The 24,182-nt window shown below is 49.9% G+C and overlaps 1 protein-coding gene across 1 annotated transcript in view; it reads left to right on the top strand.

Moving 5' to 3' along the window:
• The first annotated feature begins 14,811 nt into the window (after positions 1 to 14,811).
• Positions 14,812 to 24,182, top strand: part of FRMPD3 (FERM and PDZ domain containing 3) — a 145,791-nt gene continuing 136,420 nt past the window's right edge. Inside the window, exon 1 of the mRNA XM_059883657.1 lies at positions 14,812 to 15,349. The gene's annotated coding sequence lies outside the window, so the exon portion shown is untranslated. The remainder of the gene's footprint in view (positions 15,350 to 24,182) is intronic.

Below are 24,182 nucleotides of genomic sequence, written 5' to 3' on the forward strand. Positions count from 1 at the left end.
GGCAACCCACTCCAGTACTCTTGCCTGGAAAATCCCGTGGACGGAGGGGCCTGGTAGGCTGCAGTCCATGGGGTCACTAGGAGTTGGACACGACCGAGAGACTTCACTTTCACTTTTCACTTTCATGCATTGGAGAAGGAAATGGCAACCCACTCCAGTGTTCTTGCCTGGAGAATCCCGGGGACGGAGAGCCTGGTGGGCTGCTGTCTATAGGGTCGCACAGAGTCGGATACGACTGAAGCGACTTAGCAGCAGCAGCAGCAGAAGACTAGCAAGGGCGTTATCTCTGGTCAAGATGGTGTTTTGGTAGACCTGCTAAAGGTTTTAGAAAACCAAGGCAAGCTCCCCTTTCCCACTGCATATAAGATCAGCCCTGTCTTCAGGGAGCTGGCTCTGCTGGAAGGGAGGACTGGGGATCCAGGCCCACAACAACTCACCCTCCTGGCCTCTGTCAGGGGTTAGCAGATGTAGCGAGGCACATTGCCATCAATTACTCAGTAGGAAGCAAGGGAGCCTGAAGCACAGGGAAGGGAAAGAGCGGCTAGTGGGAAGATTTCCAATCCTTCTGAGAAAAAAAACAAATCTATTTCCTATTCATTCACCTCCTAGATCCTGCTTCCATCCCCCCTGGCTTCCTTGAGTCAGTGGCAAATCTGAGCTCCTTGTTGTCATCTTCTTTTGCCTCCTAATGGCACTCCACATTCAATATCATCTTCCTATCCTGTCCCTGAGGGCAGGAGAGTCATTAAGGACACACACTCTGGAGTCAGATCACCAGGGTTTGCAGCCCATCTCTTCCAATGGCCAGCTGTGTGGCCTCACACAGTTTACTCACCTTTTTATATATTCTTTAAAATTAATTAATAATGTATTTGTATCTGTACTGGGTTTTCGTTGCTGCACAGGCTTACTCTGGTTGCAGTGAGTGCGGGCTTCTCACTGCGGTGGCTTCTCTCATTGTGGAGCGCGGGCTCTAGGGCAGGCAGCTCAGTAGCTGCAGCACGTGGGGTCGGTAGGCGTGGCGCCCGGGCTCTAGAGTGCAGGCTCGACAGTTGATAGCGGTGAGCTTAGTTGCTCCGAGGCATGTGGAATCTTCCCAGGTAGGGAGCAAACCCTGTCTCCTGCATTGACAGGCAGATTCTTTAGCCCTGAGCCACAAGGGAAACCCTACTTACCTTTTTTGGTGCCAGTTTTTTCATCTTAAAAATGAGAGCAACAACTGTCTTTAACTCACACAGTTGTGAGGATTCAATGCAATAGGTAACAGGCCTGGCACCTATTGAGTTCACTATGTAAGCTATTATTATATGGAATGAAAAGTTCTTTATTTTCTCTTGCATTCCACTGCTCCTCTAACTTCAGATACCTGCTCTTCCTTTCCCCAACTCCATTCCCATCCAGACATTGCAAGTGTTTCAATGCTTCATTTTCTTAAAGAAGAGAACTTCCTTTGGATCCTTTCCATCTCCTGTAGACCCTAGCACCAGATAATCATTGGCAACCAGAATTGGAAAGAAATTTTATAAATTGTCTGGTTTAATTTGTTCTTTTTGCAGATGTCAAAAGTCAGAGCCAGAAAGATAAAGTGGCTTAATAAAGATCATGCTGAACTAGAACCCCAGCTAACATCAGATGCCAAAGCCTAACCCACATTTAATTCTAGAAGATTCAACATATACCTGTTAAGGATCATGTGTGTGCGTGTGTGTGAGTGTGTACATGTGGGCAAATGCATGTGGTAATAGTCCAGACAGTGGGAGGGTTAAAAAATAGCCTCAAGTTACTTATCCTGCTGGGAAAATTGAATCTTGGGAGGTTGTGAGGCACTGTGTGTCTTGAGGAAACAGGGGTTTCCATTCTTTTGTTTTATGTATAGACATGGATCTAGATCTAGTTTTATGTATATATTATTTTATATGTGTGAAAATACAAATATACATAAAAGTATATATAACTGAATTTAGGTTCACGTGAAGAATTCAGTGAATTCTCCCACCATCTTTTTTAATTTAATTTATTTGGCTGCTCCAGCTCTTAGTTGGCAGCATGCAGGATCTAGTTTCCTGATCAGGGACCAAACCCAGGTCCCCTGCATTGGGAGTGTGAAGTCTTAGCCACTGGGCCACCAATGAAGTTCCCCCTCCATCTTTTTAAGTATCATCCTTCTGCCCTAGTACAGTGAACATATCTATGCTAAATGATGGGGTTTGTATACACTCATACATGGAACTAAGATAGAATTGGTCTTGGGCACAGGTCCCTCTTGTCCTGAATGTACCCAGCAGGTCCTCACTCTAAAAGCAGATGAAAAACAGGTGCCACTATTTGTGGTGGGAGCTAAGGAAATGACAATTCAAGGAAGACAAAAAGAAAGCAGTGTAAGTCTCTGTGTGACCTGGAAGGTGAAGGAGACCTACTGATTACTCAAGGAAGGCTCAGCAGGGACCACAGGTAGAAGAGGCTCCTAGAAAAAGAACAGGCTTTTCTGAGAGCTGGAGAGTGACCATGAATAGATTGAAGTAATAAGTCCTGAATCAGGGGACCCCAGAGTGAAACCAAACTGGACTCTGGGTGTTCACATGAAAATGATTCACAGAGTATGTTTGTCCCCTGGAGAGTCTTTATGTGTTGAGAAAGGCACAGTGGTAGTTGTTTACAGCTTACTGTGAAGCAGTGTCCAGCAGAGTCTAATCAGGTGTCATAGTCTGGAAGCCATGTTCCCAGGAAGGCAGGGAGGAGACCCAAGCTGCTGAGTTTGGTGCCAATTTCCTTACCTTCTGTAAATCACCCCCCTAGGCTGCCTTGTCCTACCTCCTTCTGGTCAGTTATGACTGAATTCTCTCTTGTAACCTGAGACTGACTCTGAAACCTCTTCCAAAGAAAATGCTAAATAGGGTGCGGTGAGATTCTAGGTCTAAAGCCTTTGGTCATCTTACATGGATTTTGGTAATGAGGTGGACCTCGGTATATTTGAATGGATGAAAGGAGAAGGGAGGAAAAAGGGGGAGAGGAGGGATGGGGCAGTGCATTACACAGGTTTCCCTCGAACAGCAAGGAATTCAAACCCATCAATCCTAAAGGAAATCAACCCTGAATATTCATTGGAAAGACTGATGCTGAAGATGAAGCTCCATAGCTTTGGCTACCTGATGCGAAGAGCTACCTCATTAGAAAAGATCCTGATGCTGGGAAAGATTGAAGGCAGGAGGAGAAAGGGACAACAGAGGATGAGATGGCTGGATGGCATCACTGACTCAATGGACATGAGTTTGAGCAAACTCTGGGAGACAGTGAAGGACAGGGAAGCCTGGCATGCTGCAGTCCATGGGATCGCAAGGAGTCAGACACGGCTGAGCAACTGAACAACAACAGTACATTTCTCACTTTCTTAGAACAACCACTTTGTCCCAGCTTCCAGCTACTCAGAGTTCAGGAACTCAGAGCGTCCTGATAGGCAATCACAATTGTTTTTAATCATAAAAAAATGTATTTACATGCTTCTTTAAAAGTAAAGTTTAATCTCAGGAAACAGAAAGTGAAAACAATGGTTATTTGGCTCATCTGCAGACGCTGAGCCACCAGCAGAGAGAGCGTTGTATGAAAGACAAACTTCCCCGACTTCCCAGTTTTTTTCTTGGCTGCCTCTGGATTGATTAATTTCAGAGAAACTGAAGAAGATCCAAGGAAGAACCATCAAAATAATTTATAAAAGGAAGAAGCTACTGAATGGTATGAGAAGCTTCCAGTGAAGGGCAAGAAAAGCGGAGGGGGAGGCCCTGAAGGCTGAAAACTAGGCAGTCACTGGGACTGCAAAGCTGCAGGCAGCCGGAACCCAGCATCAGGCCAGGCACTCTGGGAGATCAGAAGGAGCTCAAGCCTTGGCCTTCACCCACAAAGGTAGGGAGACCAGTCTATGACCACAAAAGGACAAATTACAGTCCAAGCCCAAAACACAAGGGCTGCAACAAGGCACTTACTCTGATATGTGCCAAATGGTACAGGGAGAAGGTCTCAGTACTTAGCACTCAAAGGAGGATGGGACCTCTGAAAGCGATGGGGTGGAGCCTAGGGAAGGGACACGATGTGGCCAGGCAGAAAAGAGGGAGAGGAACAGAGGTTGTAGAAAATGCAAGATCAAAATGCAGGAGGCAGGGTAGAAGCAAGGAAGAGTAAGGAGCCTTGCCTGGTGGAGCAGGCAGATGGGGTGGACTACCCTGAGATGGGTGTTAGCAGAAGAGTTTGGATTCTGTGCTACAGGCTGCTAATCAGGGGAGTGTCTTGGCACCAGTCATGCTTTAACACGATGACTCTAGTGATCATGGTGGATCAGAGGTGGGGACAGGGAGACCAAGCCTAAGACTACACCCCTTAAGAAACCTCCTGAGCTCCAGCCACTGAAAATATGCTCTAGTGCAGAGAGGGGCCAGGCTTCACCTGACAAAACAGCTAGAGCTCAAGCATATCTCCAACAGATGCAGTGTGGCCTCCACACCCTGAGACCATGGCCTCCGTTCTCTCAGACCCACGAAGCCCACGGAACTAGTCACCATTCCAAGCACAACTTGGCAAGCTTAGGCCAGGACCAAGGACAGATTTCTGGGCAGATGATATCTCTGTTATAAATAGAGAATTTGACTCCAGGTGGGAAATTCAATTTGTGGGAGCAGATGAAATCTTCTGAAACCAAGATCTGATTTCACGAGCAAATGTCCTTTGGTCTTAATGAACAAGAGGAGGAGATAAAGAAAAGAAGCTATAATTAGACTTTTTCCTTAAATAGGAGGCTTCTTGGATTACCAGGGAACTGCCTGCAGTGCCTTAACAAATGCCTCTCATTTCAGAGCCATGACTTTTGAGGCAAAGAATGCCATTCAGTATCGATGCATCACTTAGGGATGGTGGCAAAGTGCTTTTCGCCTTGTTATTCATTAGGCATCCTTATCTCCAACCGCTCTCCTCTCCCCCTCCTTTCCCCAGGCCCACCCCACCAGAAGCCAGGAGAGGCCTCTGCAGGTTGAAAAAATGAGATCTCGCGACAGAAACGTTAATCAATTGACTCCAGGTCAAACACAGCAAGTTATTGACAGTCCAGCAGTGAGAATGTTCTAGTCAGGCCTTGCTGGGGGTTATTGCTTTAGCCCACTGAGACACACAAACTAACGCTGGCTTTTCCTTGCAAAACTAATTTTTTTTTCCTTTCCTATCTGGTGAATGGCAGCCAGAGTAACAGGAAACAAGGTCCAAAACAGACAGAGGTGAGGAAGAGAGACATTTAGTGACAGAAAAAGAGAATGGGAGAAGCCAGCTGAACCCTCCAGGCCTGGTGTTCCTGACCCCTGTGCTTTGCTCTGGTGGAGTCAGCATGGAAAAAAGGTGGGGATGGTGTCAGCAGGAAACAATTGCTTCCTGCCGGTGTGGTCCTGGACAGTTAGCCAATCTGAGCCTCAATTTCCTCATCTGTAAATGGGGATTATAGCAGCCTTACATGCCTCACAGGGTTATTTTGAAAATCAAATAAAAGCCAACTGTGGTGCTAGTGGTAAAGAGCCTGCCTGCCAATGCAGGAGATGTAAGAGATGCAGGTTTGATCCCTGGGTCAGGAGGATCCCCTGGAGGAAGGCATGGCAACCCATTCCAGTATTCTTGCATGGAGAAGCCCATGGACAGAGGAGCCTGGTGGGCTACAGTCCATAGGGTCGCAGAGTCAGACATGACTGAAGCGACTTAGCACACATGCAGACAAGGATTGTCTGAAGGCAAACCAGGAAAGGGCTCCATACCCTCAAAGTCCTCAGCCACCTGCCTCCATGGCAAGCATTCCCACTATTAATCACACGTTTGGAGAAGGACATGGATAGTTTAGCTCTTGACAAGAATGCAAACTTGGGAATTCCCTAGGGGTCCAATGGTTAGGACCTTTCACTGCAGGGGGCACAGTTTCCATCCCTGGTCATGGAACTAAGTTCCCACATTGCAGCATCATGTGGCCAAAAAAAAAAAAAAAAGAAAGAAAGAGAGAAAAAAAAAAACACACAAAAAAAGAAGAAGAAGGCAAACTGTTGGGAGGGGAACTCATTGGCCCACTAGCAATACTGGAGTGGGTTGCCATTCCCTTCTCCAGGGGATCTTCCTGACCCAGGGATCAAACCTGGGTCTCCTGCATTGCAGGCAGATTGTTTACCATCTGAGCCACCAGGGAAGTCCCACTAGCATGCAGTAGCACATTAACAGGGGCTTCCCAGGGGCTTCCCTGATAGCTCAGTTGGTAAAGAATCCACCTGCAATGCAAGAGACCCCAGTAGGATTCCTGGGCTGGGAAGATCTGCTGGAGAAAGGATAGGCTACCCACTTCAGTATTCTTGGGCTTCCCTTGTGGCTCAGCTGGTAAAGAATCCACCTGTAATGCAGGAGACCTGGGTTTGATCCCTGGGTTGGGAAAATCCCGTGGAGATGGGAAAGGCTACCCACTCCAGTACTCTGGCCTGGAGAATTCCATGGACTATATAGTCCATGGGATTGCAAAGAGTCAGACACGACTGAGCAACTTTCACTTCCACTTTCCCAGGTTGTGCTAGTGATAAAGAATCTGCCTGCCAATGCAGGAGACATAAGAAACCGGGAGGTTCCATCCCTGGGTGGGGAAGATCCCTTGGAGGGGGCCATGGCAACCCACTCTAGTATTCTTGCCTGGAGAATTCCATGAACAGAGGAGCCTGGCAGGTACAGTCCATAAGGTTGCAAAGAACTGGACATGACTGAAGTGATTTAGCACATATGCATGCAGCACATTAACAAGAATTCATTTAACAGATTAGTGCGGACCCCCAGGGCTTTGAGGGGAGGTAGATTTAAACACCCTTTCTTCCCTAAAGTCTTTCAAGAGACATTTATCTCTGGGTGATGTTTTCCTTCCAAAAAGCTACAGATGCATCCTTCTGTAAGTCTGCGGCCCCATGAAAAGCAGTGGACATATGTTCGATCCTCCTTTGGGTTTTTTCCAGGGGAACCATAGGCACAGAGAAGTTAAGTCAAGTATCCCTGACCACACTGTGGCCCAGCCAGGATGGAGAGCCTATTAGTTCAGAAGCACCCAGGCCTCTGCTCACTAGCCTGGGAACATGTCCTGTCATCCATCCAGTTTCTCCTTTCCAAATTTCACCCCACTCCCACCCCAACCCGCAGAGATGGAGTAAGGGCCGGGAGGGCGTGTCCTGGCAGCAGTGTCCCAAGCACACGCCTGGACTCCTTTGCGGGGAAGAGCTATACTGACGGCAGCAGCAGCAGCAGCAAGCACTTGGCATCTGACAGGCTCCGTCAGCATCAATTTAAATTGGTGTTTTGCTTCCTAACTCCAGGAGGGCAAACATGCCTAAGATGCCAGCAGGAGGGAGAGAAGGAAGGCACACAAGGAAGCAATGGATGATTCCCCAGAGTCTGTCAATTCAGCTCCTACTCCGAGGCCTTCCTGAGCCACTGGTCCTCTCTCCACGGGGCTCCCTGTGCAGGAGGGAGGTGGACAAGGAGGGCCAGTAGTGCAGAAGCTCTAAAGGAGAGAGAAAGAAAGATGGGGGTGGGGGAGGGGAGGAAGCTCCAGAGTGGGGCCAGGGCAATGACAGGGTGCTGGTGGCGAGATTTTCTTACTCCTCGCCCTCAGTGGCCTCTTGTTAGACCCTGGCTCCCAACTCCCCCAGAGCAAAATTCTTTCTCACCCTGCTTTGGCTGTGCTTGGCTTCAGGTCTGTCCCAGGCACTTGTTAAATACAGAGTCTGGGGGATCCTGGCTGGCCCAGGAACCAGCCTTTTCACTGCAATGGGGTTGAGGCCCACAGCTGGGGAAAGGTCCCCCTACCGCATGGCACACCAATAAAAGGTCCCTGGTCATTGTCTCATTCCCCTTCCAGCTCTGCCCTCCAAGAGGTGACAGGCAATCTGACAGATTTATTCAGGTGTGTGCATTAATCGGCACTAATGACTTAATGCGATGTCCATTCTAGATAACATGTGCAATTTACCAGGACCTTCTGGAGACTGGGCCTTAACCCAAAGGAGAATTTCTGGCACATGCAACTCGGGGGTGTGAGAAAGGGGAAGGCTTGGGTCACACCAGGTGGGAGGCTGCCACTGCTCTCTAGGGGTGTGGCTGGTTCTGCAGGAGAAATTGAGCTTCACGAGAAGACAGGCTCCCCCTAGACTTCACTTCACCCCAACACTCCAAACCATTTCAGTCATTCTTTTCTGTTCCCCACTGTCTTCGATAGAGATAACGGGTCAGAAGCAAGCAGGTTCTGGGATGATGCATTCACTCAGAGCTTCTCGAATAGGGGTCTCTATAGCTCTTGTGGGATACACAGAGCCACAGGATTAACACAGTGTACCTTTATGGAGCTTCAGGGCATGCCAGGATATTGGAGTTATGCAATACTGACATGGTAAGTCAAACACCAGTGTGCTATGGGGGTAGAATCTGAAAATTCACATTTCTGAAATAAAAGGTAAGACTTTGAAGAAGAAATACAACACTTGGGGCCATTTTGGACTTTACCTTCAGATCCTCATTTATTCTGTTCTTAGGGATTCCACTCGTGTGTGTGTGTGTGTGTGTGTCTGTAAAGTTTGAGAAGCACTGCCAATTACAGTCTGTGTTTACCTAATATAGATTGGTTTATCGGACTGTCTATGACTAGGATGGAGACATTTTGATGGAGGACAGACATTGCATGTGGGAAACACCCAGAGCCTGAGGGACTATCTAGGGAAGGGCACAGAGGATCCAGAAAGAAAGTGGCTTACTGAGGGGAGGAGTTGGGGAGGTGGCATACTGAAAGGAAATCTTGTTAAACCAATCTTCATTGGGTAAGTAAGATGAGCAGAATCAGGGATGGCTAAGGAGCCAGCAACGCCAAAGAGGCCTGGGCTTCATGAATATAAATAGTGTCCCTCTGACTTCAAGCCTCAGAGAAGAGCCAAGACCCCATTTCAGTCACAGGGCATCACTGTAGGAAGAACCCTAGTTCTGACCCTGGGGATTCCCCTCCTGTGACTGGGTGCTTCCCCGCTTCCCTAGCAAGTTGTGTGGGAAAGGGATATGAATGGAGCCTGGGAAGCTGGGAGATAGCTGGGACCTGCAGAATGAGCAGGTGGCAGGGCCTGCTGGGCAGCTGCGTTAGAGGGGAGAGGGTACCAGCCAGCAAGGCTTGGGAAAGGACTAACGGGCAGTTTGCAGCTCATTAGCCTGGGAGTTCGTCCCTTAATATCTCCCAGCCCACACTGGGTGGGTAAGCTCAACTAGCACACGAAGGGCCCCTAAAAACCCTCTTAGGGAATTTCCTGGTGGCCCAGCAGTTAGGGGCCTTCCCAGGTGGCTTGGTAATAAGGAAGCCACCTATCAAGCAGGAGACATGGGGTTCAATCCTGGATTGGGAAGATCTCCTGGAGAAGGGCATGGCAACCCACTCCAGTATCCTTGCCTGGAAAATCCTATGGACAGAGGAGCCTGGCAGGCTACAGTCCATGGGGTCACAAAAGAGTCAGACATGATCCAGTGACTACATAACAACAACAACCAGCAGTTAGGACTCACGCTTTTACTACTGAGGGCATGAAAGTGAACGTGTTAGTTGCTCAGTTGTGTCCAACTCTTTGTGACCCTATGGACTGTAGTCCACCAGTCTCCTCTGTCCATAAGATTTCCCAGGGAAGAATACTGGTTTTGTTGTTTAGTTGCTAAATCTTATCTGATCTTTGTGACCCCATGGACTGTAGCCCACCAGGCTCCTCTGTCCACGGAATTTCACAGGCAAGAATACTGGAGTGGGTTGCCATTTCCTTCTCCAGGGGATCTTTCCGACCCAGGGATTGAACCCTGGTCTTCTGCATTGCAGGCAGATTCTTTACCGTCTGAAGCCACGAGGGAAGGCATGAGATGCAGCCCAAAACAAACAAACAAAAATCAAACAACAACAACAAAAACAGATTAAAAAAAACCCTCTTAGCTCATGTTGATGTATGGCAGAAGCCAACACAATATTGTAAAGCTATTATCCTCCAATCAAATAAAAAAGAAAAAAAGCCCTCTTAGTAGACTTCCCTAGTGGTCCAGTGGCTAAGACTCTGTACTCCCAATGCAAGAGGTCGGTGTTCGATCCCTGGTCAGGGATCTAAGAATTCACATGCCGCAGCTAAAGCTATCACAGGCCACTAGGAAGATCAAAGATCCTGAGTGCCACAACTAAGACCTGGTGAAGCCAAATAAATAAATATTTTTAAAAATAAAAAGTCCTGCTTTCTATCCTCCATAGTGACAAACCCTTTGAAATGGACTTTTCCTTCTGCATCTTTCTCTCTGGCCTCCTGTTTTTCTGGTAGCTCCTAGTTTCCCCCTGGATCCCAGGAACTTGGGAGTTTGGCCCCAGATGCTTTAGTATCTGTGGGTGTCTTGCCGATAGGCACGAGGGAGACAAAGGGCTGAAATATTATAAAGTGGGTTTTCTCCTTGATCTTTCTAATTACGCCATCCCTCCTTCGACCTGCACCTGCCTAGTCTCCCAGGGGCTGGGCCCCCTTGCTGCCTTAGGAAGATGCACTTCCTGCTCTTGCCATTGGCCATTGGTGATATTCTGCTCTTCAGTTATTCATCTTTTCCTGGATGCCTCCCAGCAGAGGCAGGGAGCTGAGTTTGTCTCTGGAAAAGGCTGTCTCCACTGTACAACCCCAGTTGGAGACATTATCACCATTGCAGTCAAATTGGCATGGGTTCAAGTCTTGGATTAGGCCGTAGCAGCTGTGTGACTTTGTGGAGATTATTTAACCTCTCTGAGCCTTCATTTCCCTTTAAAGTAGTCACAATCATACTACCTATTTTCTCAGGTTTATTGTGAGGATTACATATGCAAATGCACACAAAATGCTAGCATGGGGCCTGGTCCATAATAAGCGCTCAATAAAAGTTAGCAAGTGTCATTATTATCACTATTCGTTGTCATTCTGTGGTTGAAATTCAGGTTCCATTACTTATCGCTATGTGAGTCTTGGCTACTTCCTCCTCCATAAAATAAGGATGATCATGCTCCCTAAGTAAAAGGGTTGTGATAATCATGAAATGAGTTAATGCATGTAATGCTCTCGGGGCTGGCTGGAGGTCCTACCAGGGAAGTGGAACTAATTGTATCCCCTGGGATGAAGAACCGTCTGCCTTTTCCTAGGAGCATTACCAGAGTGCCCAGCTTGCAGTGAGTGATGGGTGGATGAATGGTGGTCAGTATTACCATTATTATTGAAGGCCGAGAGAGTCTCTGTCCATTTATTCCTGGATTCTCAGTTAAAGGTGAGTTGGGTCACTTGATCGTTAAGTGTTGATTACAGTCTAAGGTACCAGTGAGGCTAGGCTGCCTCCATCCACTCTCAGTGTGCCAGGGAGCAAAATAGTGCCACTTATTAGCTTCCTCTCAATGTATTGATTTCAGTAGGAAATAAACTTTTGGATGGAAGATCATCATTTGTCATCTAGTTGTCATGAGATTTGAAGAGACTAAAAGTTCATCCCAAGGGGATCTTCCTCACCAAATTTCAGTGTGACTGGATTGAGGGTCCCAATTTTACATGCAAGTGTTTATTTTGCTGCATTTGGGTGCCACGTTAAGAAGGTTGAGGAACCTTCTCTGTACCCTGCCTCTGGCTCTCCCTCCTCCCTGGTGAGCAAAGGGGGTACACACAGTTTGTTAAACAACAAAAACAAATCCTACTATGTGATTCTTGGAGGGGTATGGAGGGTGGGAGAGGGAGTTTTCCTTTCCAAAATGAAATCTGTCAATGTGCACACTGGCTTGAGAACTCATTTTGGCCAAGAGTAAGACACAATACATCACTTCAGACTGGAAAAAAGCAGAGTGAGAACAAACTGAGGAGGCTTTTAGTAGCCGACTAGGAGGCAGATTCCTCTGGAGAAAGAATGACAGCTACCATGTACTATGATCTTTATTTCCATTATCTTATTTAAATACCTCCAATAACCTTGTGAGGTAGGTTCTGCCAGCATCTCCATCTTGCAGCTAAGGCTTAGAGAGGTTAAGTGACCTACCTAAGGTCACACCTCTAATAAAAAGCAGATTCCAAAAGCTGTGTACTTAATCACTATTCTTTTTGTTTTGTTTGTTAATATTTTGGCTGCACCACACGGCATGTGGGATCTTAGTTCCCCGATGATCGAACCCACGCCCCCTGCATTGGCTGTTGAGAGTCTTAACCATGGGCCCAGCAGGGAAGTCTCCTTAATCACTATTCTAGACTGGACCATGCCTCACTGCTCACCCAGGAGCTCTCACACATGCATGTGTCCAGTGTTACAGTCCCTCCCAACACTCTCTCCCCTTCAATACCCCTTATTTACTTGTGTTTACCACACAGCAGATTGACTGGAGCCTGGCATCTGCTCCCAGTGAGCCCAGCAAGCAGCAGAAGATGGCTAATCAGAGTCACGAAACGCATTTGTTTTCGTTATTAACCCATTGAGTTTTATTGTAAGAACTGGTACAAACCAACTTGTTAGCATGCGTGCATGCTAAGTCGCTTCAGTGATGTCTAATTCTTTGCGACCCCATGGACTATAGCCCACCAGGCTCCTCTTTCCATGGGGTTTCCCAGGCAAGAATACTGGAGTAGGTTGCCATGCTCTCCTCCAGGGGATCTTCCTGGCCCAGGGATCGAACCTGAGTCTCTTATGTCTCCTGCATTGGCAGGCAGATTCTTTACCACTAGTGCCACTGGGGAAGCCCCAACTTGTTGGCATGTGTTATTAACATTAAAATTAATAAGGAAAGAACTGGGTAAGGATCAGGGAACTCTGGAGGGGATGCCCACACCCCCGAGACACCACCCCCAGGGAAACCAGCCAGGGACTGTCTGACTGCAAATAGCATTATTCATACTGGACAGCTGGTTCCTAGGCCTCCTCTCCAGTCCCTGGAGACAGGAGGCCATCTCTTCCCCTCTTCTCTTCACCTCTCCCTTTTGGAAGGATTAGAAATCAAGTCTGAGTCACTCCCCTGGCTAGACTAGACTTCTTTTTCCTTGTACTAGCTCAGCGTGTCTGTGGCCCCACATGTGATCTGTGTGTGTGCCCGTGTGTATGTTGTGCTCCCCACAGCATCTTCCTGCATGGGGGTCTGCCTGTGCATTTGCCCGGGAAGGCCATGTGTTTCACTCCCTCTATGTCTTTACTTTTGCTTACCATCCATATTTAATAATTCCACCGGCTTGTTTTCCCCAGCCTAGGCTACCCCCATCCAGATGCAGGGAATTTCCATCCTTTCTTTTCTTTCACAGTAGGAAGTGCCAGGAAGGAAGCAAAAAGCGTGCTCAGTGGATGGATGGCCAGATCTGCTAGTCAGCTACTCCACTGATGATCCCAGGTGTGAACAGCCACAGAGCCCTGCACCCGGAGCTTTTCTCTGTATTGTGGAAAGTCCACATAGCTCACACGACCATCCTCTTGCCCCATGATGGCCCTCCAGTATCTTCTGAGGCTTCACCCAAATGCTTACATAGAACTGGGGGTGGGGAAAAGATTCCAACTGGAATGGGTCCCCTTTTCCCAACAGCCTCCCTTCCAGAATCCAAGCACACAGAGAAAATTGAGATGGGCTCACTTTTCACCCTAGAACTGCTGAGGCTCAAATATGCCAATGTTAGCTGTGTCTGGGAGGGGCCTCTGACACGGGAAAAATTAGCAGGCATTCCGAATCACCAGAGGCTCTTCTGTTCCACCCTTTCCTCCTGTTTTTCTTTTCCCTGGACTCAACTTTGCCCTTCCAGACCCACTGACCAGTTTCCCAGGCCCTCTGGATCCCCACTAAGGTCACCTTTTAAGGGAGGAGATCTGCCTTTCTTCTAGATCGCCAAAACTCTTCCAAAGGGGTCTGGAGCCACCAGGGAGACCAAGAGCCTTTCTTTTTGTTGTGTTTCTTTTTGGCACGCCACGGGGCATGTGGGATCTTAGTTCCGCCCCAACCAGGGACCTAACCCGTGTCCCCTGCAGTGGAAGCAGAGTCTTAACCACTGGGCCGCCAGGGAAGTCCCCCAAGAGCCTCTCTTGAATCTCAGTTGCTACATGTTTAGTATTCACAGCGTGTCTCTTAAAAATGTCCTGAGATCATTCATCAGGCACTGTGCTGTGTGCCTGGCTACTCTCCTTTAGGGTGTGTGTGTGTGTGTGTGTGTGTGTGTGTGTGTTGTGCAGGACCCTCCCTCCATCTGCTGGTGAACACAAACACGCACACACACCTTAACCTCCTTCTCTTCTCACCAAACCGACTGCATGCTCAAAGTGGACCTCTGCCAGCCGGCGGATCGCGCCCTTCCTGTGGTGGGCTCTCCAGGCTGGGCCTGGGCTCGAAACAGCTCGCACTCCAGTGCTGGGGAGAGGCGCTGCGAGCTGGAGCCGGAGCCGAAACTCAAGGTGCGTGTGGACGCCGGCGGTGGTGACCAGAAGGGGGGCTGCAGGGCGGGCAACCCCAGCAGAAGGCGAGTAAACCCCAGGGGCGAGGGGGTGCTGGAGGCAAGGTCAGGGGCCAGGGAATGAAGTCCCGAGGCGAGCGGCCCGGTGGTCCCTTCTCCGTAGTTCGTCCCCCCGCCCCCATTTCCCCCACTTTCCCCGGGTTCACTTTGAAAATGGGCTTGTCTTCTTAGCCGCCAGCAGTTTCCCCGGTAGAGCCAAGCCGGAACGGTCAGGTTCAAGAAGTGAGGCAGCGCCGGGCTGGGGAGCTGGGTTGGTGGGGTTGTATCTTGCGAGATCCTTTCCCCAATAGTCAATGTTGTGCTTATTTTTAGTTGTGACCCGAGCCGGCAGCTGTGCCTTTAAGCCGCGTTCCCATTCGGGGAAACCGACGCCAGCGCTCGAGGGTCGGGAGGCGCTGGAGAGGCCCCTCGTTCCGTACTCCCCTCTTTCCTCCCCCTCCCCTCCCCTCCCCCGCCCCCTCTTCCCTCCCCTCTCGGCCGTCCGGCCGCCTCGCCGCCATCCGTCACCTCGCCGCCGCCTGCCGCACTCCCGGAGCGAGCGAGACGAGCGAGCCACGGCGATGGTGCCGCCCGCGGCGCAGCCATGGAGCCCGCCCGAGGAGCCCGCGCGCGCCGCTGCCAGCCTGCCCGCAGCCCGCCGCCTGCGCGCCAGCTCCCCGCGTCCCGGGCCAGCTGCTGCCGCCCCGCCAACCTTCACCCGCCCCACCGCCCGGCGCCACTGAGCCCCACGCCCGTGCCGGGCTCGGGAACACGGGCGCCCTAGTCCCGCCGCCGTCGCCGCCGCCACCGCCGCCGCGCCGCGGAAGAGCAGGAGGAGGAAGAGGAGGCGGAGGAGGAAGGTAAGAGGCGCGCTGCTTCCAGGGGGGCGCGCCCGCAGTCTCAGACCGGCTGGGGGTGAGTCGCGGCGGGAGCGTGCCGCCCCGGGGCCGGCTCGGGGATGCCGGGCGCTTTGGCGCCCCCGGGAGCCGGGAGCCGGGGCGGGGGGCGCCCAGCGTCGGGCCGCCCGGAGTTTGGGCGGTCTATGGCCGGGGGGAGCAGCCGGTGGTGTGCCCGCTGCCCCGGTGAGTCGCCGGCTTGGCGGGCTCGCCTCGGCCGCCGAGGGTGCGGATTCAGGAGCCGAGCTCAGGGGAGCTCAGCGCGTTCATTATGGAGCCTTTGTGTGCGCGCCGGGGCCGTGGGCACAGTTGGGAGAGCCGGCAAGACACGGGGCCCGGCTGCTGGGAGGTGGCCACTTAGCCGGGGTACCCCGAGAAGCCCAAGCCTCGGGGCTGCCAGAAACAGCTGTCTGAAGCATGTGCGTGGTTCCCGGGGCCATGTTCACACGAGGACACGGACGCACACACAGCCGCACCGTATACCCGGCGCTCAGCTTACAGAGTCACCCCCAGCCAAAGAGGAAACACACACACACACATACACACAGCTACAGTTGCCCCCTCCCACCAGGATGCTAATAAAGCAGTCACCCAAACACAGACCCCTACATGCACCCCCTCCCCAGCACTGCTAACACATGTACACACACACACACACACACACACACACACACACACACACACACACACACTCGACTCCCCAGCTGGGTGTTTTGGAGCTTGGAGTGTATGTCTGTGAATGAGTGTGTTGTGCGCCCCCCAAGACACACACAACCACCCCCCATCCCAAGGTGCTGCTGTGGACCCCTCCACCAGGGCCCTTAAGAACTCCATTCTGGGCAAAAAACGTTCCCAACTCTTGTAGTCGTGCCCGTTCATACCCAAGCTCTTGGGCCTCTCTTGCACACACACACCCTCTCACACACACACACACACACACACTGAAACCACTGCAGGGGCAAAAATGCTTGACACCATCCTGTTAGAAGCAGGTAGTATGCCCACCATTTGCCACCAAAGAGCCCTTGATCACAGTATACCCCCAATTCTGCCAGGCCTGTCCCCTCCCCTCTGCATCTTAGTCCAGCTGCAGAGCCCTAGAGTCCACCGGGTGGTCTCTACCTCCGGCAGGTCTTGCGGAGGGCGGGGCAGTCCCTGGACTCTGCCCTGTATCACAAACTGCTCTAAGAGCAAGGCTGCCTTGGGGGCGCCCTTCTTGGCTTGGAGGGTGGGGGACTCTGTGCTGACGCAGAAAGAAGCCCCAAGTGAGTTTTCTCCCCTGGAAGTCTTGGGGTAAAAAGCACACACTTTGGCCTGAGGGCCCCAGGCTGTTGTGGCGATTCAGCCACCAGGGCCATCAGCTGGGGGGACCTTGCCCCTCCCTCCCTTTCTGGGCCCGTCAAGCTCACTGCAGGAGAAACTGGGGAACCTAGTTTCCTGGGAGCTGAGAGAGGCTTCCCAGGAAGCCTTTGCTATTTCCTCTGAGCCAAAGACTCTCGGCTCTCCCCTGGGAAACCTCAACAAGACTTGGCCATGCCCAGGCAGACATGCTAGCTTCTATCCAGTTTCGTAGCTTATTTTATTTTATTTTTTCATGTGAGAGAAGCAATTCAATCTCGGCAGCTTGGTGTGAGGGTACCCTTGAGGTGAAATAAGATGTGATGTATGGTATGTGTGGAGGGGAAGCAATTTGGTGTGTGTGTTGTGGGGGAGAAGTAGTGGTTTTGACTGGTTTAAGTGGAGATGCCGAGTCAGACTGTAGCCTTTGGTAAAATCGTGACTGAGATGCTTCGACGTCAGAACCCCTTCCCTGCACCCCTCCGGTCGGCTGCTCGGCGCCTCTGGGTCCCCTCCCCCACTCCCTTAGATGCTTAGATGGGGCTTAGCTCCCAGCTCAGTCAAATCTAATGACAGAATCCTGGTCTGGCCTAGGTGTTAATAGCTGATGGCGGTGTATTGCCTTTCCCATTCAGTTAACATTTGCATTTTCAAAGGAGGCGGAGGAGTGGCTCTGTTGGTGGGGCTTTGGGCACCTGTGGCAGGACCCAGGCTGGAGCTGTTGTGGATGGCGTTGACTGTCTGTCTGGCCCTGAGTTATGCATAACGCGTGTGTGGGAATGGGGATGTGGGAAGGTGGGATGTAATTATGGAGGACTTGGAGGCCCACAGAGAGAAGGTTTAAATGGATGTGAGAGGTAGTTGGGAGCCACTGCAGGATTCTGAGAAGGGAGGGGATATGATCCAAGTAGGAGAGAGACACTCCTTGCTGTGTGTTTAGAGATCCTCCCCTCTCTCCCACCAACACTCACTACCACAATTGGCTGAGAAGTGTGAGCTGATGTGACCACCAGAGAGAGGAGGCCAGCCAGAGTAGAGGGGTAGGTGCCCCAGGTTCTCGGCTCTTAGCATCTCCCAGATCTGAGGTGCCCTGCAGACTGGCTGGGCTAGCTGCCCAAAGCCAGCAAGTGCCCCCATAAACACCAGCTAGTGATGCTGTTGGTGCTGTGGCTTCCAAGAGTCAAGCTTCTGCCTCCCTGGGTGAGGGGCCTGGGGACTCCTAGGAGGCTGCAGGAGTCTGGGGACCTCTGTCTGGTGAATGGCACAGTTCCTGGGTCTTGGGGAAGTGAGCCATGTGGCCTGATCAGGGGATTTTGCCACCAACCAGGCCTTTGGGGAGCAATAGTAGATTGAAAGAGTGCAACAGGAAAGCCTTGGGATTGCTGAGAACAGCAGCAGGCTGGGCAAGGCAGGAGGGGACAAGGGGTGGGATTTGGGGGTGGTTCAGGGGGGCAGGGGCAGAGAAGAGGCATTGGTCCTGCACTGCCTCACTGCAGTAGTACCCCCTGAGTCCCTGGAGGGAGCAGGACAGCAGAAGCACTCTGTACCCACCCACCCCCACTCTGCAGAAATGACTGGGTTCCGCAGCCCAGCACCAGAGGAGGCACCCTGAGAAGGCAGTACCAATGCCATGGAAGCAGGATCCCTGTTCCTTTGAAGGCTTCAGGCTAGCTGAAGTGACAAAACGCACACACATGTACATTGCACACAATACCTTCAGACAAGACAGGCAGACACACAAGCACACTTGTGCACACATGCACATACATACCCGAAGACATGCACACCTGGAGCAAATTATAGGAAATGAAGCCCACGCTGACAAGCTCAGCTTCTCGGGGTTCATGCTTCACAGAGGCCCTGCCGATCACTTTTAGGGGGGCTGGGAGGGCCCTCATCCATACTAGGTGAAGACCCTTAGCTCAGGCCCCTGGGAGGAGGCCACACCCAAGATAGCTTCAGCTGTGGTCCAGCCTTAAGGTTATTAGCATTCGCAGCAGAAAACTCTGTTCTGGCTCTTCTCTCAAGGACTTCTGTTTTTCTTCTTACCATAAATTCAAGAAGGAAAACATTCTCTTGCATTATCAGCAGCCTAAACGAAGGACTCTCAAAATGGGCTAGACTTTGCGGCCCTGCTGAGAAATCTGAGGGCTGGGGCGCAGGGGAGGGAGCAAGGGGAGGAAAGGGCACCACCTTCCCTCCTTTCTAGTCCACCCTCCAGCTGAGGGCAGGGATCTTGGGGTCCTGTATTATTTCCCACCCACGACAGGCAGCGCCCCTTTTTCTGAGGGCACCATCCTTCTGACAGAATGTTAACAGCCCAGTGGCACACTAGCGCCTACTCCCCTGGGCAGTTAGAAACCGGAGTGTGCATAGGACAGCGTGACACGGTGGGTGGGGCGGGGAGGGCAGGGGGAGGCGAGGGAGCGGATGCTGCCTGTTCTGTGGAGGAGCCAGTGTGCTTGTTTGTGTTTACGGTGATAAACAGGTGATGAGCCGGTTTCTCTTGATGCATGCCCCAGCTAGTGACCTTTCTCTGAGCCCAGCTTCACCTTGTCATTAACCACCCTGCTAGCCATCCCTAGCTTTTTGAAGATGCTCTCTGCCTGGCTGCACTGTTTGGGTCTCCTTCCACCTCAGTGACTCCTCTTTTTCCCTCTGTTTTGCTATTACTCTTCCTACCCCTCAGATCCATGTGTCCTCTTCCTGTTTCCACTTCCTCTGTCTGCAAGGGTGCATAGCCAGGGGTCATGGCTTCCCCTCTCACCCCCTTCCTGACCATTCCCACTTCTCTAACCCAAACTTAACCCCTCCCCACTATGTCAGTCCTCGCTTTCCACCTTCTTGCTGAGGGCGTCCCCTTGGATAGTCTGCCTTCATGTCCCACTCAACGTTCACAAATTCATCTCATTAAAAATGCCTTGCTTTTCTGACCTTTCTATTACACATGCTTTCTAGTCTCCCAGACCAGAAACTTCAGAACCATCTCTGACTACCCTGGCTCACCCTGACCCTGCTGCCACCTCAAGTACACTGTACTAGTCTCTCTCCATTCTGGTCCATAGTACACACACTGGCTGAATTAATATTACTAATATCCTTTATTCATGACATGTATGATCATCTTTGAGAGACTGATTACCAGGGGGGTAAATTTCAGCTTCCTGAGCCTGGCATTCAAGGCTCTCCTTGAGTGGGCCTAACACTGCGTATTCTTCCAAGGTTATTTTCTACTCTGCCTACATCATGGATTCTCAAATTTTAATGTGTCTTAAAATCGCTTGGGGGAACTGCTAAAATGCAGATTCCTGGGTCCCCCATCTGAACTTCTGCTTCAATAAGTCTAGAGCTTGAGTCCAGGAAAGCATTTGAACAGACTCCCCCAAGTCATTTGTTGTGTACCCTATGCAAATAAACCAAAACGTCAAGAGTTTGGAGCAGGGAAAGTTTTATTGCAGTGCTCTGAAATGAGAATGCTTGGCTCCTGCTCAAAAATCCTGAATTCCCTGATGGTTTAGGGGGAGAAGTTTTTAAGTGGGCAGAATTTGGGGTGAGGGCTACAGGGTGGCTACTCCAGGAATCTTATGTTCAGCCTGAAGTTGCCATCCTTCACCTGGGTGGAGGCCTTAGTTCCTGCAGAAGAACTCAAAGATCTTATATATATTCCTTGACATGAGTTTGAGCAAACTGTGGGAGATAGTGAAGGACAGGGAAGCCTGGCATGCTGCAGTCCATGAGGTCACAAAGAATCAGACATGACTGAGCAACTCAATAACAACAACATATTCCTTGAGGAGGGACTAGGGCCCTGCCCCAAGACTGTACTATTGTTTCTTGACTGCTCCTCCCTAGGTTCTTCATCCCCTCCCTTCCCAGATTAGCAGCTGTTCGAATCTGCCCATTGGAACTCTGGGAGTTCTAGGGGGCTAAAGACTTTATCCTGCAAAGAAGAAACCTGGAGACTCCAAAAGAGTTTTGTCCCCAGGAGGGCCTCCGCAGGGTCCTGCTCAGTTTCAAGGTGATGCTGATGGTTTTGGTCTACTTGAGAAACTCAGCCCTATGTGGACTCTCTACTCCAGGCAAATTTCTTTTATCAGGGTTCCTAAGCAGGTCTTTTGTACATTTTCTATTGCATCTGTACTCTTGTTCATGCCATCCTACTCACCAGGAGTGCCCCTCCCCTCTCCTCTCTGCCTGTACCCATCCTTTCATACACATTCAAATTCAACTCCTCTGTGAAAGTCTTCTCTGACCAGTCTAGACCAAAGGCCTCTCTCTCCCTCCTCTGAACTACTCCTACACTTACTGTCTCTAAAATACATTTGATCGGGGATTTCCCTGGCAGTCCAGTGGTTAAGACTCCGAGCTCCCATTGCAGAAGGCACAGGTTCAGTCTCTGTCAGAGAACTAAGATCCTGCATGCCACCAAAAAATAAAATAAAATGCATTTGGTTAGTACATCACTGATATACCCCATTATTATTTCTAGAATCATTAATTCATAAAGTCTTCACATGCAAATGTAACTTCTTATCTGTCTTGTCTACACTGTAAGTTCAGTGGAGGAAAGAGCCTGGTGTTTCTCATCTCTTATCTCCACAGCACCCAACACCTTACACATAGTATGTGTTCAATAAGCATTTCTTGGGTTGGATTGAATACGAGTTCATAGGAGACAGGGATTCTCTCCCATCTCCCCCTGCATATCAGTTCCAGTAATGTTTGTTGAGCACCTGTTATGAGCAAGGTCCTGTGCTAGTTGCTGGGAAGGATATAAAGATGAAGGAGTCCCCTCATCTTCCTCAGCCTCAGTCATCTTTGCATTTACAGGCCCAATGTGTACAAGAGGTCCTTGCTAAGTCACTTCAGTCGTGTCCGATTCTGTGCGACCCCAGAGACGGTAGCCCACCAGGCTCCCCCGTCCCTGGGATTCTCTAGGCAAGAACACTGGAGTGGGTTGCCATTTCCTTCTCCAATGCATGAAAGCGAAAAGTGAAAGTGAAGTCGCTCAGTCGTGTCTGACTCTTAGCGACCCCATGGACTGCAGCCCACAGGCTCCTCTGTCCATGGGATTTTCCAGGCAAGAGTACTGGAATGGGGTGCCTTTGCCTTCTCCCAAGAGGTCCTTACAAGATATTTATTGAATAAATGAATTAATGAGTGAGGGAAGGGATAAAGTTGAGACAAGAATCACTTGGGCAAGGACACAGGGCAGGTGTCACAGAGAAATGAGGTAGGAGTAGAAGATAAAGCTAGGAAAGGAGTCTGGGGTACAGTGGATGACTATTGTTTTTGTTCTTTATTATGAACAACTTTCCCCCCCAACCAAAAAAAATGAGAAAATAGTATAGTAACTCCATATACCCATTATCCACAATAAGTAGTGATTAGGACTTGGCCATCAGTTCAGTTCAGTCACTCAGTCATGCCTGACTCTTTGCGACCCCATGACTGCAGCACGCCAGGTTTCCCTGTCCATCACCAACTACCGGAGTTTTCTCAAATGCATATCCGTTGAGTCAGTGATACCATCCAACCATGTCATCCTCTGTCATCCCCTTTTCCTCCAGCCTTCAGTCTTTCCCAGCATCAGGGTCTTTTCCAATAAGTCAGTTTTTTGCATCAGGTGGCCAAAGTATCGGAGTGTCAACTTCAGCATCAGTCCTTCCAATGAATATTCAGGACTGATCTCCTTTAGGAATGGACTGGTTGGATCTCCTTGCAGTCCAGGGGACTCTCAAGAGTCTTCTCCCACACCACAGTTCAAAAGCATCAATTCTTCAGCACTCAGCTTTCTTTATAGTCTAACTCTCACATCCATACATGACTACTGGAAAAACCAAAGCTTTGACTAGACGGACTTGGCCATATTACCTTATTTATCCTTTTTTTTCTTTGCTGAAGTATTTTAAAATAAAATTTAAACATCAGTTGTGTCATTTCACCCTTATACCTCTCTATGCACATTGGAAAATGGAGATTTTTCTCATATAACCACAGTCCCATTAACATGTCTAACAGTAACAATAGTCCTTTTATTATCCATGACCCAGTCCATGCATGAGTGTCAACTGTCTCAAAACATGTTGTACAGTTGGCTTGTTAGAATCAAGATCCAAAAAAGTTCAGCACATTACATTTTCTCATTATGCCTCTTAAGGACTTTTTGACAGTCCCCTCTCTCTGACTTAAACAGAGAAGTCTCATCAGTTGTTCCACCCATTAGCCCGCATTCTGGTTTGCTTGCTTCACCCTGTTGTCATTTAGCTTGTTCCACTATCTCCTGCATCCCTTGTAAGTGGAAGTTATCTCTAGGCTTGATTAGCTTCAGGCTCATTTTTCTTTTTTTCCCTTTGGCAGATTGATTTAAAGGGGGCCATCCTGACATGAAGACCAGTTAGCAGGCTGTTACAGTAGCTGGCTGGGGATAGGAAGAAGGAGGTGGGTGGATGGATGTTGGAGGCAGAAGATATCTGATGTACCTACCAATTGGATGAATATGGTGAGGAAAGAAGCAGAGTCAAAGGCTTTGAGCCTGAATGATGGTGAGCATAACACCATTATATCATATCTGAAGGATAGGTTTTAAATGAGAGCAGCAGGAATCATGGTTAGATGAAAGGAGGAACTTTCTCAAAGTAATAAGCCATCTGCTCTGTTTTTTCCTGATAACACTATCTTTCCTAGGGAAAAAAAAAACTATGAAGTGGTACAGCTAGAGATTTGGGCCCTCCAGAAAAATAAAAATCGGAAAGAAACTCATTTTTTGTTAACTGCCAAATAATTAAATTTCCAGGCCCTGAGCCTTGGAGTAGGGGGATTAGGGGTAGTATGTACAGCAATGGACAGAGAAAAGGTAATACTGACATCACCCTGGCAGATAAGCCAATTCTCCAATATCATCATGGATAGCCTAGTTATCAGTCTTGGGTGGAGGACCGAAGGATGCCAGGGCTTGGGATTTCTGTGGACTCAGCCTTCGAGCATAGCTCAAGCCCCAAGTCTCCATCCCACAACCCACTTCTCTATCCAATATGGAGCCTGCAGCCTCTTAGGCTCTCAGTTGGCTGTGACAGCAGTAATCCTGCCAAGGTCAAAGATTGCCCAGCAGCCCCAGCATATTCACTGGGCTCTGAGAAAGCTCCCCCGATCATTTAGTTGCCTAAGTAAGAACGTGCTTCAGCTGTTGAATCAGTTGAGAACTACTCTCAGCTCCATCCTATCAGCTCCTCATTCATAAAATCTCTCCCTCCATCTTCCCCTAGCTCATCTTTCTTCCTGCCTTCTCTTCTGCTCCTCCCTCCCTGCTCCATCTCTTCCAACATACATTTATTCTCTCGAGTTAATCAAACACTGGCCCCTGCAGTCCATTGTGTCTCAGATTGATCACTTAAGCAGCATTATTGATCGCTCTGAAAGCCTTAGGAGGTGGGAGTGGACTGAAAACTAGAGATCCAAC

The sequence above is a fragment of the Bos taurus genome, chromosome X (genome assembly GCF_002263795.3).
Source record: "Bos taurus isolate L1 Dominette 01449 registration number 42190680 breed Hereford chromosome X, ARS-UCD2.0, whole genome shotgun sequence".
Lineage (NCBI taxonomy): Eukaryota > Metazoa > Chordata > Mammalia > Artiodactyla > Bovidae > Bos > Bos taurus.